Below are 14412 nucleotides of genomic sequence, written 5' to 3'. Positions count from 1 at the left end.
ACGCAGGCTGAAAACCTCCAGCCTTAGATGCTACTGTGCTTTTGCCACTACCACGAGATGCAGCACCACCAGCACCATCAGTACCAGCTGACAACCCCCGCCCACGGCCTCTTCCACCAGACTTCCTCATTTTTTTGGGGGGGAAACTGAACCACAACTCATATTACACCATGGTAATATGAGGGGCCCTGTGCCAGTACCGCCGCCCACGAGAGAGTGTTCCCCCCCCGCTTGAACAGTGCTCTACCACTTGCAATACTACCTCTCCCAGCTCCACCACTGTGTAGTCTGTGCGGTTAAAACCTTAAATGACACTGCCAATACGAATTATTTGAAATGATAGATGATAGTTAAAATATACAGGGGCCCTGGCCTCCATTTAATACTTTGCGCCTACTACCACTGTCTTTATTATTTGGGAGTAATAACGGTGTCTGCTGCTGCTTCTTTTTTTTCCTTCACTGAACAAAGCTGAACTTCAACTGTTGTCCCGTTTCAAATATTAAACTGCATTTGGCCTACTTGTTGGGTTGGGGCCTACTAACGGTGTCTGCCGCTCCTTGGTGTTCTCCGGGTTTATTTTTCTTGCGCTTCAATCTTCAGGCTTTCGTTTAAATATTTGTTATATTAAACTGCATTTGGCCTACTTGTTGGGTTGGGGCCTACTAACGGTGTCTGCCGCTCCTTGGTGTTCTCCGGGTTTATTTTTCTTGCGCTTCAATCTTCAGGCTTTCGTTTAAATATTTGTTATATTAAACTGCATTTGGCCTACTTGTTGGGTTGGGCCTAGTAACATTGTCTGCTGCCGCCTCTTGTTTTCCTTTACTAAACAAAGCTGAGTTGAAGCTTCAGGCTTTCGGCCTGTAACAACAATATGAAACTACATTTGGCCTAGTTCTTGGTTTGGGCCTAGTAACATTGTCTGCTGCTGCCTCTTGTTTTCCTCTACTACACAAAGCTGAGCTTCAATCTTCAGGCTTTCGGCCTATATTCAGAATATGAAACTGCATTTGGCCTACTTGTTTGGTTGGGCCTACTAACGGTGTCTGCCGCTGATTGTTGTTCTCCTCCACTGAACAAACCAATGCCGCCTGTTTACTCCTGTTACCAATTTTTAACAGCTTTTAGCCTACTTTTTTTTATTTTGGGCCTATATCTGTGTTTCCTCCTCATTCCTGCCCATTGCCCAGCCACTGCTAGATGAGTCTGCTGGTACATTGACACAGACCAATACATTCCCCTTGCACTCTACACAGCCTGAATCTGACCCTGCTGAAACTCAGGTTCCCCTTCCCACATACTATACCACCTTACATGGGGACAAAGAGGAAGGTGCAGATGAAAGTGCAGGTTCCTTCAACAGGTGGGGGGGCATACTCATTGGCGACTTCACTGGCACAGGGCCCCTCATGGTACTCAAAAGTCGGGTAGGGTGAAATCGGCCGATTATTGCGAAAAGTCGGGGGCCGACCGAAACACGAAACCAAATGCAAGTCAATGGGGAATCAAAGTCGGCAGTGAGTGGAGGACAGGAAAACACCTACAGTGCCCATTTTAATGCCAAAAACATCAATTCTTGTTACTTAAGCTTGTCAATCCTAATTTACCTTATAATAATAGTTATTCATTGAAAATTGGGGGTCATTTGGCTAAAGTTGAGGGGGGTAAGGCTAGTTCAAGTTTTTTGTGGGCCCAAGAAACGCGGACTACGTCACGGCAGTGGAGCAGGGAGAGGTAAGTATTTAAACTTTGCAAGTGCTGTGATCCTGAGCAAGCAGGGGGGCACTCATTTGCATTGGCACTGGCACAGAGCCCCTCAAAGTACGGTGGTGTATTTGACGGCGGGGGCGCCTCCCACCGGCAGAGACACTTTTGCGTACTATGATGGGCCCTGTGCCAGTGATGTCACCAATGAGTATGCCCCCCTCCTGAAGAAGGAACCTGCACTTTCATCAGCACCTTCCTCTTTGTCCCCTTGTAAGGTGGTATAGTATGCGGGAAGGGGAACCTGACTTTCAGCAGGGTCAGATTCTGGCTGTGTAGAGTGCAAGGGGAATGTAGTGGTCTAGGTCAATGTACCAGCAGACTCATCTAGCAGTGGCTGGGCAATGGGCAGGATGAGGAAGAAACACAGATATAGGCCCAAATAATAAAGTAGGCTAAACACAGTTCAAATGTGGTAACAGGACTAAACAGGCGGCATTGCTTTGTTTAGTAGAAGACAACTGTAATGAGTGGCAGACACACTTAGTAAGCCCAATTAATAAAGTGGGCCAAATGCAGTTTAATATTCGAAACAGGATGAAAATTGAGGCTCATCTTTGCTAAGTGGAGGAGAACAACAAGCAACGGCAGACTGTTGTGAATTCTGTTGTGGGTTCTGCTCTTGGGCTCCCTCCGGTGGTTATGAGTGGTAGTGCTGCTGTTTGTCCTTCACAACAGTCATCAGCTGCTTCCACTTTGGACGGGGCTATTTAGTCTGGCTCCTGCCTTTAGTGAGTGCCAGTTGTCCATTGTTTTCTAGGGATCCACATCTCTGCTTGGTTTCTCCTTCTGGATTGTCCAAATCATCAAAGATAAGTCCTGGCTCTGTTTTTGCAGTCCACATGCTGTGGACTTAATAGTTCTGTGAATTGCTATGTTTTTTCTTGTCCAGCTTTGTCTGTGTTAAGATTTATTCAGCCAAGTTGGAAGCTCTGGAGTCACAGAGTTACCCTCTATGCCTTTAGTTAGGTGTGGAGATTTTTGTATTCTCTGTGGTGGATTTTGTAGTATTTTTTATACTGACCGCACAGTACTCTTTCCTGTCTTTTCTTTCTAGGTAGCGTGGCCTCCTTTGCTAAATTCTATTTTCAGTCTGCGTTTGTAATTTTCCTCTCCTCTCACAGTCAATATTTGTGGGGGGCTGCCTTTCCTTTGGGAATTTTCTCTGAGGCAAGATAGTATTCCTGTTTCTTTCTTTAGGTGTAATTAGTCCTCCAGCCGTGACGAGGTGTCTAGGGAGTGACAGGAACATCCCACGGCTACTTCTAGTTGATGTGTTAAGTTCAGGGTCTGCGGTCAGTATAGAGGCCACCTACTCCAGAGCTCGTCCATGCTGCTCCTAGGCCACCAGTTCATAACAGCAGACACCGTTAGTAGGTCCAACCAAACAAGTAGGCCAAATGCAGTTTAATATCCGAAACAGGATGAAAATTGAGGCTCAGCTTTGTTCAGTGGAGGAGAACAACAAGCAGCGGCAGACACCGTTAGTAGGCCCAAGCAAACAAGTAGGCCAAATGCAGTTTAATATCCAAAACAGGATGAAAATTGAGGCTCAGCTTTGTTCAGTGGAGGAGAACAACAGGCAGCGGCAGACACCATTAGTAGGCCCAACCAAACAAGTAGGCCAAATGCAGTTTAATATCCGAAACAGGATGAAAATTGAGGCTCAGCTTTGTTCAGTGGAGGAGAAAATCAAGGAGCGGCAGACACCGTTAGTAGGCCCAACCAAACAAGTAGGCCAAATGCAGTTTAATATCCGAAACAGGATGAAAATTGAGGCTCAGCTTTGTTCAGTGGGGGAGAACAACAAGCAGCGGCAGACACCGTTAGCAGGCCCAACCAAACAAGTAGGCTAAATGCAGTTTAATATTCGAAACAGGATGAAAATTGAGGCTCAGCTTTGTTCAGTGGAGGAGAAAAGCAAGGAGCGGAAGACTCCGCTTGTAGGCCCAACCAAATAAGTAGGCCAAATGCAGTTTAATATTCAAAACAGGATGAAAATTGAGGCTCAGCTTTGTTCAGTGGAGAAGAACAACAAGCAGCGGCAGACACCGTTAGTAGGCCCAACCAAACAAGTAGGCCAAATACAGTTTAATATTCGAAACATTATGAAAATTGAGGCTCAGCTTTGTTCAGTGGAGGAGAAAATCAAGGAGCGGCAGACACCGTTAGTAGGCCCAACCAAACAAGTAGGCCAAATGCAGTTTAATATTCAAAACAGGAGTAAACTGGCGGCTCAGCTTTGTTCAGTGGAGGACAACTGTAATGGGAGGCAGACACAGTTAGTAAGCCTAAATAAGTAAGTAGGCTAAATGCAGTTCAAAACTGGTAACTGGAGTCCACAGGCGGCATAGCTTTGTTCAATGGAGGACAGCTGTAATGAGTGGCGCAGACAGACTTAGTAGGCCTAAAATAAAAAAGTAGGCTAAATGCAGTTTAAAATTGGTAACAGGACTCAACAGGCGGCATTGCTTTGTTCAGCGGAGGACAATTGTAAGGAGGGGCTGACACAGTTAGTAGGCACAAAAAAGTAAGTAGGCTAAATCCAGTTCAAAACTGGTAACAGGAGTAAACTGGCGGCATCGCTTTGTTCAATGGAGGACAACTGTAATGAGTGGTTCAGACACAGTTTGTAGGCCCGCATTAAAAAAGTAGGCTAAATGCAGGAGTACACAGGGGGCATAATTTTGTGCAGTGGAGGACAACTGGAAGGAGTGGCTAACACAGTTAGTAGGCCAAAATAGTAAAGTGGGCTAAATGTCTGCCAAAACAATGTTCCTAAATAAACAGGTGGCATAGCTAGGTACAGGGGTGGGCTCCTCTGCTGAGTAGCAGACAGTGGTAGTTTGCGCACAGTATTAACTGGTCTAAATGGAGGGCAGGGCCCCAGTATATTTTTACTATCATCTATCATGTCAACAAATTTGTATTGGCAGTGCCATTGACGGATTTAACAGCACAGACTAAACAGTGGTGGAGCAGTGAGAGGTAAGTTTTGCAAGTGGTAGAGCACTGTTTGGGCTGGGTGGGAACACTCTCTCGTGGGCGGCGGTACTGGCACAGGGCCCCTCACATTACGACGGTGTGTCTGACGTTGGGTGTGCACCACCACCATCAGAGACACTTCATTGTACTATGAGGGACCCTGTGCGAGTGCCATCAGCCAAAATTGGGCACACCCACCTGTCCAGGCAATCAGCACTCGCACGGGTGCTTGCGCCAAGTGGTGACCACGGCCCTGTGGGGGAGTCAGACCATTTAGGGAGGTATAAAAATGGCTTATAGTGCACATTCAGCAGCTGCAAATGGAGGAATTGGAGCAGTCGGTAAGAGGAGGCCAAAAAAGGGGTCCCTTTTTAGGATACGCAAGGCATAATCAGCCATGTGGGCCAATGTTCCAGGTGTCAATTCACTGCTTGTGCTGGGTTGAGGAGCACTTTCTTGCAAATCAACATCACTTGTCTCCCGCAAAAACCCTGTACCTGACCTTGCAACGCCACCAGTTTCTATTGCCCCCTGAGAAGCATCCTCCTCCCATCAATATTCATCCCCATCATCCTCCTCCTCCTCCTCTTTGTCGGCCACCTCGTCCAGGAGAGTTCCCTGTGCAGACAATGGCTGACTGTCATCAACTCTTCCTTCCTCCTCAGCCGCAGACGCCTGATCCTTAATGTGCAAAAAACTTTGCATCAGCAGATGCATTAGTGGGATGCTCATGCTTATGATGGTGTCGTCTGCACTTACCAGCCATGTGCATTCCTCAAAACACTGAAGGACTTGACAGAGGTCTTGTAGCTTCGACCATTGCACACCAGACATCTCCATGTCTGACATCCAACTGCCTGCCCGTGTATGTGTATCCTCCCACAAATAGATTACAGCACGCCTCTGTTCGCACAGCCTCTGAAGCATGTGCAGTGTGGAGTTCCACCTTGTTGCAACGTCGATTATTAGGCGGTGGTGTGGAAACTTCAGTGATCGCTGATGGTTCAGCATATGGCTGGAGTGTACGGGCGACCGGCGGATGTGCAAGCAAAGTCTTCGCACCTTCATGAGCAGGGCTGGTAACCCCGGATAATTTTTCAGGAAGCACTGCACCACCAGGTCCAAGGTGTAAGCCAGGCAAGGTATGTGTTTCAGTTCTAAAATGGCTATGGCAGCCAAAAAATTCCTTCCGTTATCACTGACTACCTTGCCTGCCTCAAGATATACACTGCCCAGCCATGACTGAGTTTCTTGCTGCAAGTACTCAGCCAGTACTTCCGCGGTGTGTCTGTTGTCGCCCAAACACTTCATTTGAAACACAGCCTGCTGACGCTTGCCACTAGCTGTTCCATAATAGGACACCTCATGTGCAACACTGGCAGCTGCGGATGGAGTGGTAGGTTGGCTGCACTCTGTGGACGAGTTTTCGCTTCTGGAGGAGGAGGAGGGGTGTCGAACGCCTACTGCCAACTGTTTCCTAGACCGTGGGCTAGGCAGAACTGTCCCACTATGGCTGTCCCCTGTGGACCCTGCATCCACCACATTAACCCAGTGCACCGTGATGGACACGTAACGTCCCTGGCCATGCCTACTGGTCCATGCATCTGTTGTTAGGTGCACCTTTCTACTGACTGATTGCCTGAGTGCATGGACAATGCGGTCTTTGACATGCTGGTGGAGGGCTGGGATGTCTTTTCTCGCAAAGAAGTGTCGACTGGGTAGGTCATAGCGTGGTACTGCTTAGGCCATCAGGGCTTTGAAACTTCACTTTCAACCAACCGGTAGGGCATCACCTCTAACGAGATTAATCTAGCAATGTGGGCGTTCAAACCCCGTGTACGCGGATGAAAGGATGAGTACTTCCTTTTCCTAACAAGAGTCTCTTGTAGGGTGAGCTGGACTGGAGAGCTGCATATGGTGGAACTAGCGGGGGTGGTGGTGGACATGGCAGATTGAGAGAGGGTTGGTGATGGTATTCTTGATGTTGGCCTACATACAGTGCTTCCTACCAAGAACCTTGTGATTCCCTGACTGCTTTGGCCTTGCGACGATACCTCCACATTTGCTGCTGGTGGTGTCCTAAGCGGTGAGCTTACAGTGAGGGAAGCAATGTAGCATTGCTTACTACCTTCATTCTGAGCGGGTGCACCAATGGTACTTGACGTTTTGTAGTTAGTCCAGGCTTGCAAGTGCATGCTGGTTAAATGTCTACGCATGCACGTTGTATTTAAATTTTGGACATTCTTCCCTCTGCTAAAGGTCTTTGAGCATTTCTTACAGATAACTTTGCACTGATCATTCGGATCTTGGTTAAAAAATTCCCACACTGCACTCTTCCCACTATTGAATACCTTTTCAGGCATTGCACACTGTGCTATTTTCACCGGATGGCCACGCTGTCCTAAAAGTGTTTTTGGTTTTGTCAAACATTTTTGGCCAGATATGGGCCTGCCAGATGAAAGCTGTTGCGATGTAGATGCCTGCTGCGGATTATCCTCCTCCACTTCAGAGCTACTTCCAGCGGCACCCTGTTCCCCCAATGGCTGCCAATCTGGGTCAAAAACTGGGTCATCTATCACCTCCTCTTCAATGTCATGTGCACCTTCCTCTGTGTCACCGTGTAAGGAGCTATAGTGTTTGGGACGGGGCACCATAGTCTCAACAGGGTCAGTTTCTGGTTCAGAACACTGCTAGGGCAATGTAGTGATCTGAGTCAATGGAACAGCATAATAATCTAGCTGTGTCTGTGCATCTGTGCACTCCATGTCCGATTCATCTTGTAATGGGCTGTGAACTATTTCCCTTTCTAACCCTGGCACGGTATGTGTAAAGAGCTCCATGGAGTAAACTGTAGTGTCGCCTGCCGCATCCTTAACTTTTGTTTTGGGTGAAGGACACAAGGAAGTGACTTGTTCCTGACCGGGAGCATCCACTGATGACTCGCTGCTTTTATATTTCGAACTTTCTGAAGAGGAGGCGAAAGAGCTAGAGGCTGAGTCAGCAAGGAAAGCCAAAACTTTTTCCTGCTGCTCCGGCTTTAAAAGCGGTTTTCCTACTCCCAGATAAGGGAGCCTTCGAGGCCTTGTGTAGCCAGACTATGACGCTGGCTCAACAACTCGAGCCTTAGGTGCTATTTTGCTTTTCCCACTACCACTAGATGCTCCACCACCACCACCATTACCAGCTGGCAACGACCACCCACGGCCTCTTCCACCAGACTTCCTCATTTTTGGGAAAATGTAACCAAACTAACAACCATTATATGGTACTGTAAAACAAGGTAGAAGGTGTATATAAACTTGTTGAGAATTTAAATCTCCCTTTTTTGATGGGGGAGACTGCAGCAAAGCTCAGGCCCAATGTATTACACTACACAATGTAAGTGGCAGAACGTGGCTGGCAGATATACGACAAACAGAACAGACGTATATAAACTTGTTGGCAATTTAAATCTCCCTTTATTGGGGGGGAGAGTGCAGCAAAAAAACAGGCCCTGTGTATTACACTATATAATGTAAGTGGTAAAACGTGGCTGGCAGATATACGACAAACAGAACTGACGTTAATCCACTTAGTGGCAATTTAAATCTCCCTTTTTTTTGGGGGGGAGACTGCAGCAAAAAACAGGCCCTGTGTATTACACTAGACAATGTAAAAGCAGAACGTAGCTGGCAGATATACGACAAACAGAGCTGACATAGATCCACTTAGTGGCAATTTAAATCTCCCTTTTTTGGGGGGAGACTGCAGCAAAAAACAGGCCCTGTGTATTACACTATACAATGTAAGTGGCAGAACGTGGCTGGCAGATATACGACAAACAGAACTGACGTAGATCCACTTAGTGGCAATTTAAATATCCTTTTTTTGGGGGGGAGACTGCAGCAAAAAGCAGGCCCTGTGTATTACACTATACAATGTAAGTGGCAGAACGTGGCTGGCAGATATACGACAAACAGAACTGACATAGATCCACTTAGTGGCAATTTAAATCTCCCTTTTTTGGGGGGAGACTGCAGCAAAAAAAAGGCCCTGTGTATTACACTATATAATGTAAGTGGTAAAACGTGGCTGGCAGATATACGACAAACAGAACTGACGTTAATCCACTTAGTGGCAATTTAAATCTCCCTTTTTTGGGGGGGAGACTGCAGCAAAAAACAGGCCCTGTGTATTACACTAGACAATGTAAAAGGCAGAACGTAGCTGGCAGATATACGACAAACAGAACTGACGTAGATCCACTTAGTGGCAATTTAAATCTCCCTTTTTTGGGGGGAGACTGCAGCAAAAAACAGGCCCTGTGTATTACACTATACAATGTAAGTGGCAGAACGTGGCTGGCAGATATACGACAAACAGAACTGACGTAGATCCACTTAGTGGCAATTTAAATCTCCCTTTTTTGGGGGGGAGAGTGCAGCAAAAAAACAGGCCCTGTGTATTACACTATATAATGTAAGTGGTAAAACGTGGCTGGCAGATATACGACAAACAGAACTGACGTTAATCCACTTAGTGGCAATTTAAATCTCCCTTTTTGGGGGGGGAGACTGCAGCAAAAAACAGGCCCTGTGTATTACACTAGACAATGTGAAAGGCAGAACGTAGCTGGCAGATATACGACAAACAGAACTGACGTAGATCCACTTAGTGGCAATTTAAATCTCCCTTTTTTGGGGGGAGACTGCAGCAAAAAACAGGCCCTGTGTATTACACTATACAATGTAAGTGGCAGAACGTGGCTGGCAGATATACGACAAACAGAACTGACGTAGATCCACTTAGTGGCAATTTAAATCTCCCTTTTTTGGAGGGGAGACTGCCGCAAAAAACAGGCCCTGTGTATTACACTATACAATGTAAGTGGCAGAACGTGGCTGGCAGATATACTACAAACAGAACTGACATAGATCCACTTAGTGGCAATTTAAATCTCCCTTTTTTGGGGGGAGACTGCAGCAAAAAAAAGGCCCTGTGTATTACACTATACAATGTAAGTGGCAGAATGTGACTGGCAGATATACGACAAACAGAACTGACATAGATCCACTTAGTGGCAATTTAAATCCCCCTTTTTTTGGGGGGAGACTGCAGCAAAAATCAGGCCCTGTGTATTACACTAGACAATGTAAAAGGCAGAACGTGGCTGGCAGATATACGACAAACAGAACTGACGTATGTAAACTTGTTGGCAATTTAAATATCCCTTTTTTTGGGGGGAGACTGCAGCAAAAAACAGGCCCTGTGTATTACACTATACAATGTAAGTGGCAGAACGTGGCTGGCAGATATACGACAAACAGAACTGACATAGATCCACTTAGTGGCAATTTAAATCTCCCTTTTTGGGGGGGGAGACTGCAGCAAAAAATAGGCCCTGTGTATAACACTATACAATGTAAGTGGCAGAATGTGACTGGCAGATATACGACAAACAGAACTGACATAGATCCACTTAGTGGCAATTTAAATCCCCCTTTTTTGGGTGGGAGACTGCAGCAAAAATCAGGCCCTGTGTATTACACTAGACAATATAAAAGGCAGAACGTGGCTGGCAGATATACGACAAACAGAACTGACGTATGTAAACTTGTTGGCAATTTAAATATCCCTTTTTTTGGGGGGGAGACTGCAGAAACAAACAGGCCCTGTGTATTACACTACACAAATTAAGTGGCAGAACGTGGCTGGCAGATATACGACAAACAGAACTGACATAGATTCACTTAGTGGCAATTTAAATCTCCCTTTTTTGGGGGGAGACTGCAGCAAAAAAAAGGCCCTGTGTATTACACTATACAATGTAAGTGGCAGAACGTGGCTGGCAGATATACGACAAACAGAACTGACATAGATCCACTTAGTGGCAATTTAAATCCCCCTTTTTTGGGGGGGAGACTGCAGCAAAAAACAGGCCCTGTGTATTACACTATACAATGTAAGTGGCAGAACGTGGCTGGCAGATATACGACAAACAGAACTGACGTAGATCCACTTAGTGGCAATTTAAATCTCCCTTTTTTGGGGGGAGACTGCAGTAAAAATCAGGCCCTGTGTATTACACTACACAATGTAAAAGGCAGAACGTGGCTGGCAGATATATGACAAACAGAACTGACATATATAAACTTGTTGGCAATTTAAATCTCCCTTTTTTTTGGGGGGAGACTGCAGCAACAAACAGGCCCTGTGTATTACACTACACAAATTAAGTGGCAGAACGTGGCTGGCAGATATACGACAAACAGAACTGACATAGATCCACTTAGTGGCAATTTAAATCTCCCTTTTTTGGGGGGAGACTGCAGCAAAAAACAGGCCCTGTGTATTACACTACACAATGTAAAAGGCAGAACGTGGCTGGCAAATATACGACAAACAGAACTGACGTATATAAACTTGTTGACAATTTAAATCTCCCTTTTTTTGGGGGGGAGACTGCAGCAAAAAACAGGCCCTGTGTATTACACTATATAATGTAAGTTGCAGAACGTGGCTGGAAGATATATAAAAAAATACAAGGACTGTACTACAATTTTAATCTCCCTACAATGATCTCAGGACAAGTATGGCAGCCAGCAATAAAAAGAACTGCTGCACACAAAAGTGTGGACAAATAAACAAGATAACTGTGCAGAAAGGAGCAACAGGATTTTTGCTTTTAAAAAAGCAGTTGGTTTGCACAGCAGTGTACAAACAGCAATGCAGCTATCAGGGAGCCTTATAAGGCAGCCTAATAAGCTACAGAGCTGATGCACAAAAATCTAGCCTCCACTGTCCCTGCAAAGAAAAGGTGGTGTTAGACAGTGGAATTCGCTACAGCACAAGCGGTTTGGGGGTTAATCTTCCCTCCCTAACGATATCCCTGCTTCTGATGAAGCTGCAGCATCCTCTCCTTATGCTGAGATCGGCAGAAGTAAGATGGCGGTCGGCGTGCACGCCCCTTTATACCCCCTGTGACGCCGCAGAAAGCAAACCAATCACTGTCATGCCCTTATCTAAGATGGTGGGGACCGAGACTTATGTCATCACGCTGCCCACACTCTGCGTCATCCTTCATTGGCTGAAAAATGGCGCTGAAAGCGTCATACGAAACGCGACTTTGGCATGAAGATCGCCGACCTCATGGCCGATCCCAAACTGGGATCGGGTCAGGTTTCATGAAACCCGACTTTGCCGAAAGTTGGCGATTTTTGAATTTGTCCGATCCGTTTCGCTCAACCCTTGTCCTGATCATGTTCACTGACAGGAGGCACGTAGGGCAATAGGGAGAGAGGTTGAGAAATATAAGTGCAGTGCCAACTTGCAACTCATTTGAATAAAAAAATCACTAATAGATTTCTCAAAAATAAAAAAAATCTAAAACAAAGTATTTAATCAACATTACAACAATTTTGCAAAGATGACACTAGTTTGAGGAGTATAAACCTGTTAACAGGTTTTCTGCAGTAAATTAATTAATAGTACGCTGAGGCATCTATGTGCATGTATTTCTGCACTGATACCATATTTGCATTTGACACTCTTATGCAAGTATAAATAAATTGAGATGTTTGAAAATTTAGATTCCATTCTTAAATAATTTGTATATTAGTAACATAATTGATCAATTAGTCTGGTGACTTCCATAATTCCACAACTTTACCTGCTTAAAATATAAATATATATGATTTTGACTTGAATTAGCAAAAGTCAGCAATAATACAGTAGGTTTGACTAATCACAATAAAACTTTCCAAAAGGTACAATGAGGTTTCAGCAGGGCAAGGAATATGTTTAAAACATAACTTTTAATAGTTACCCTAAAAGGTGAATGTTAGTGCTCAAATTCAACAACGCTCATAATTAAAGATTGGTTTGGTCTCACCGGAGTCGTTTTTAACTTCATATGTTCACCAGGAGGCTAAACAACCACTATGGGTAATTTTTGAACAGTTCCATACTTCCATACTTATTTACTGCCCTTCTGAGGGCAGGAGCAATGCAGGGGCACGACATGGAGTATGAAATTGGAACACATTTTTTCTCTCTCCCCCACAGCCAAGAACACCCACCTTTGCTTTGATATGGTGAATATTAGTGACTGGCGAGCACTAAAATGCTCAGGAGCTCGCTGCTCGGGTCGAGCAAATTGAAATACTCGGGTACTCAACCCAAGCACCGAGCCCAATGTAAGTCTATGGGAAACCCGAGGATTTTTACCGAGTTTCCCTCGGGGGTTGTTTTAACGTCTAAAAACATCTGAAAATGATGGAAACGCTGCACAAATGACATGGGAACATCATGGGGATCACCCTTGAAAGCTTTTCTGACTTGTAGGTCACAGCTTTAAACATTGTTGTCAGAGTTTCATGCCATTTTTACTGGTGCACCAAAAAACATACAAAAACAAAACCAAAATAGATTTTGCTGGGAAATATGTTAAGGCACATCCTTTCCAAGGTAATGACTTGAATATACGGCAAAATAATTAACCCCAGACCAAAATGTTCCTCCACCACTTGGGCTATGTTCACACGCAGTGTTTTTTATGCATTTTTCAACTTTAACATTACTTTCAACCAATACAAATGCATTCACTGGGAAATGTCATTGTAACATTTAACAACCCCAGCTGGCCATTTGGTGTGTGACACATAAGGAGACACATCTTGTTTCATTTATGAAGGAGGGACTCTGAAAATCACAAAGCCTATTTTTAGAGGGGCATAAGGTGGCACTAATATTCTTAAAGAGCCATTATTAAACAGTGGGTTCTCCTATGCTATTATTGCCTATGCAGTGCGTGGCTGGGCTGCCAAAAATTAAGACGCACCCCAATATCCTTTCACGAGAGGTACAGGAGGGCTTCCTGAAAAAATGTTGCATTGAATGCAAGGCCTGCCCTGCTATCAAGTCATATGCAACCCAAGAATCCTTTGAACCCAGGTACTGGATGACCACAGGAAAATCCACATCTCATTATACATTTTGTACTCCCATACTGTTTTCTTATGTATTGATGGCAGGACCTGCCCTGCTACCAAGTCATATGCACCCCAATAAGCCTTTGAACTCAGGTACTGGATGGCCACAGAAAAACAAACTTCACATTCTTCAGTTGGTCCTGCCATACTGTTTCATTATTCATTGAATTTAAGGGTCGCTTTGACCCAAACTTGCACGCACCCCTATCCCCCCTTGGAAGAAACATGGAGGAGTGACTCGTAAAAAAACCTGTCCCATTATAAAGGAGCAGATCTCCTTGACGCGCAATGCCCATACACTAAGTGTATGGGCAGACAAACATTTCCTCATGGGAGTACATTTTTTATTATTTTATGGGGATCATAGACACCTTTGCCAAAAAAAGAGACTGGCTGTAGCAGCATAGAACACGTTCACCCTGGTGTTCTAGTGGCGGTGGATGATGAGACATGAAGGAAGGCCTCATTAAAAAAATAGGCGCAACTTAAAGGAGCGGGTCTCCTAGACTCGTAATCCCATATACTAAGTGCATGGGCTGATAAACATTTCCCCATGGGAGGTACATTTTTAAAAACATTTTTATGGGGATCACAGACACCTTTGCCAAAAACTAGAGTGGCTGTAGCAGCACAGAACATGTTTAACCCTGGTGATCTAGTGGCGGTGGATGATGAAACGTGGACGAAAGCATCA

This window comes from Ranitomeya variabilis, chromosome 6, assembly GCF_051348905.1.
Source record: "Ranitomeya variabilis isolate aRanVar5 chromosome 6, aRanVar5.hap1, whole genome shotgun sequence".
NCBI lineage: Eukaryota > Metazoa > Chordata > Amphibia > Anura > Dendrobatidae > Ranitomeya > Ranitomeya variabilis.
Note: the sequence above shows the minus strand (reverse complement) of the source record.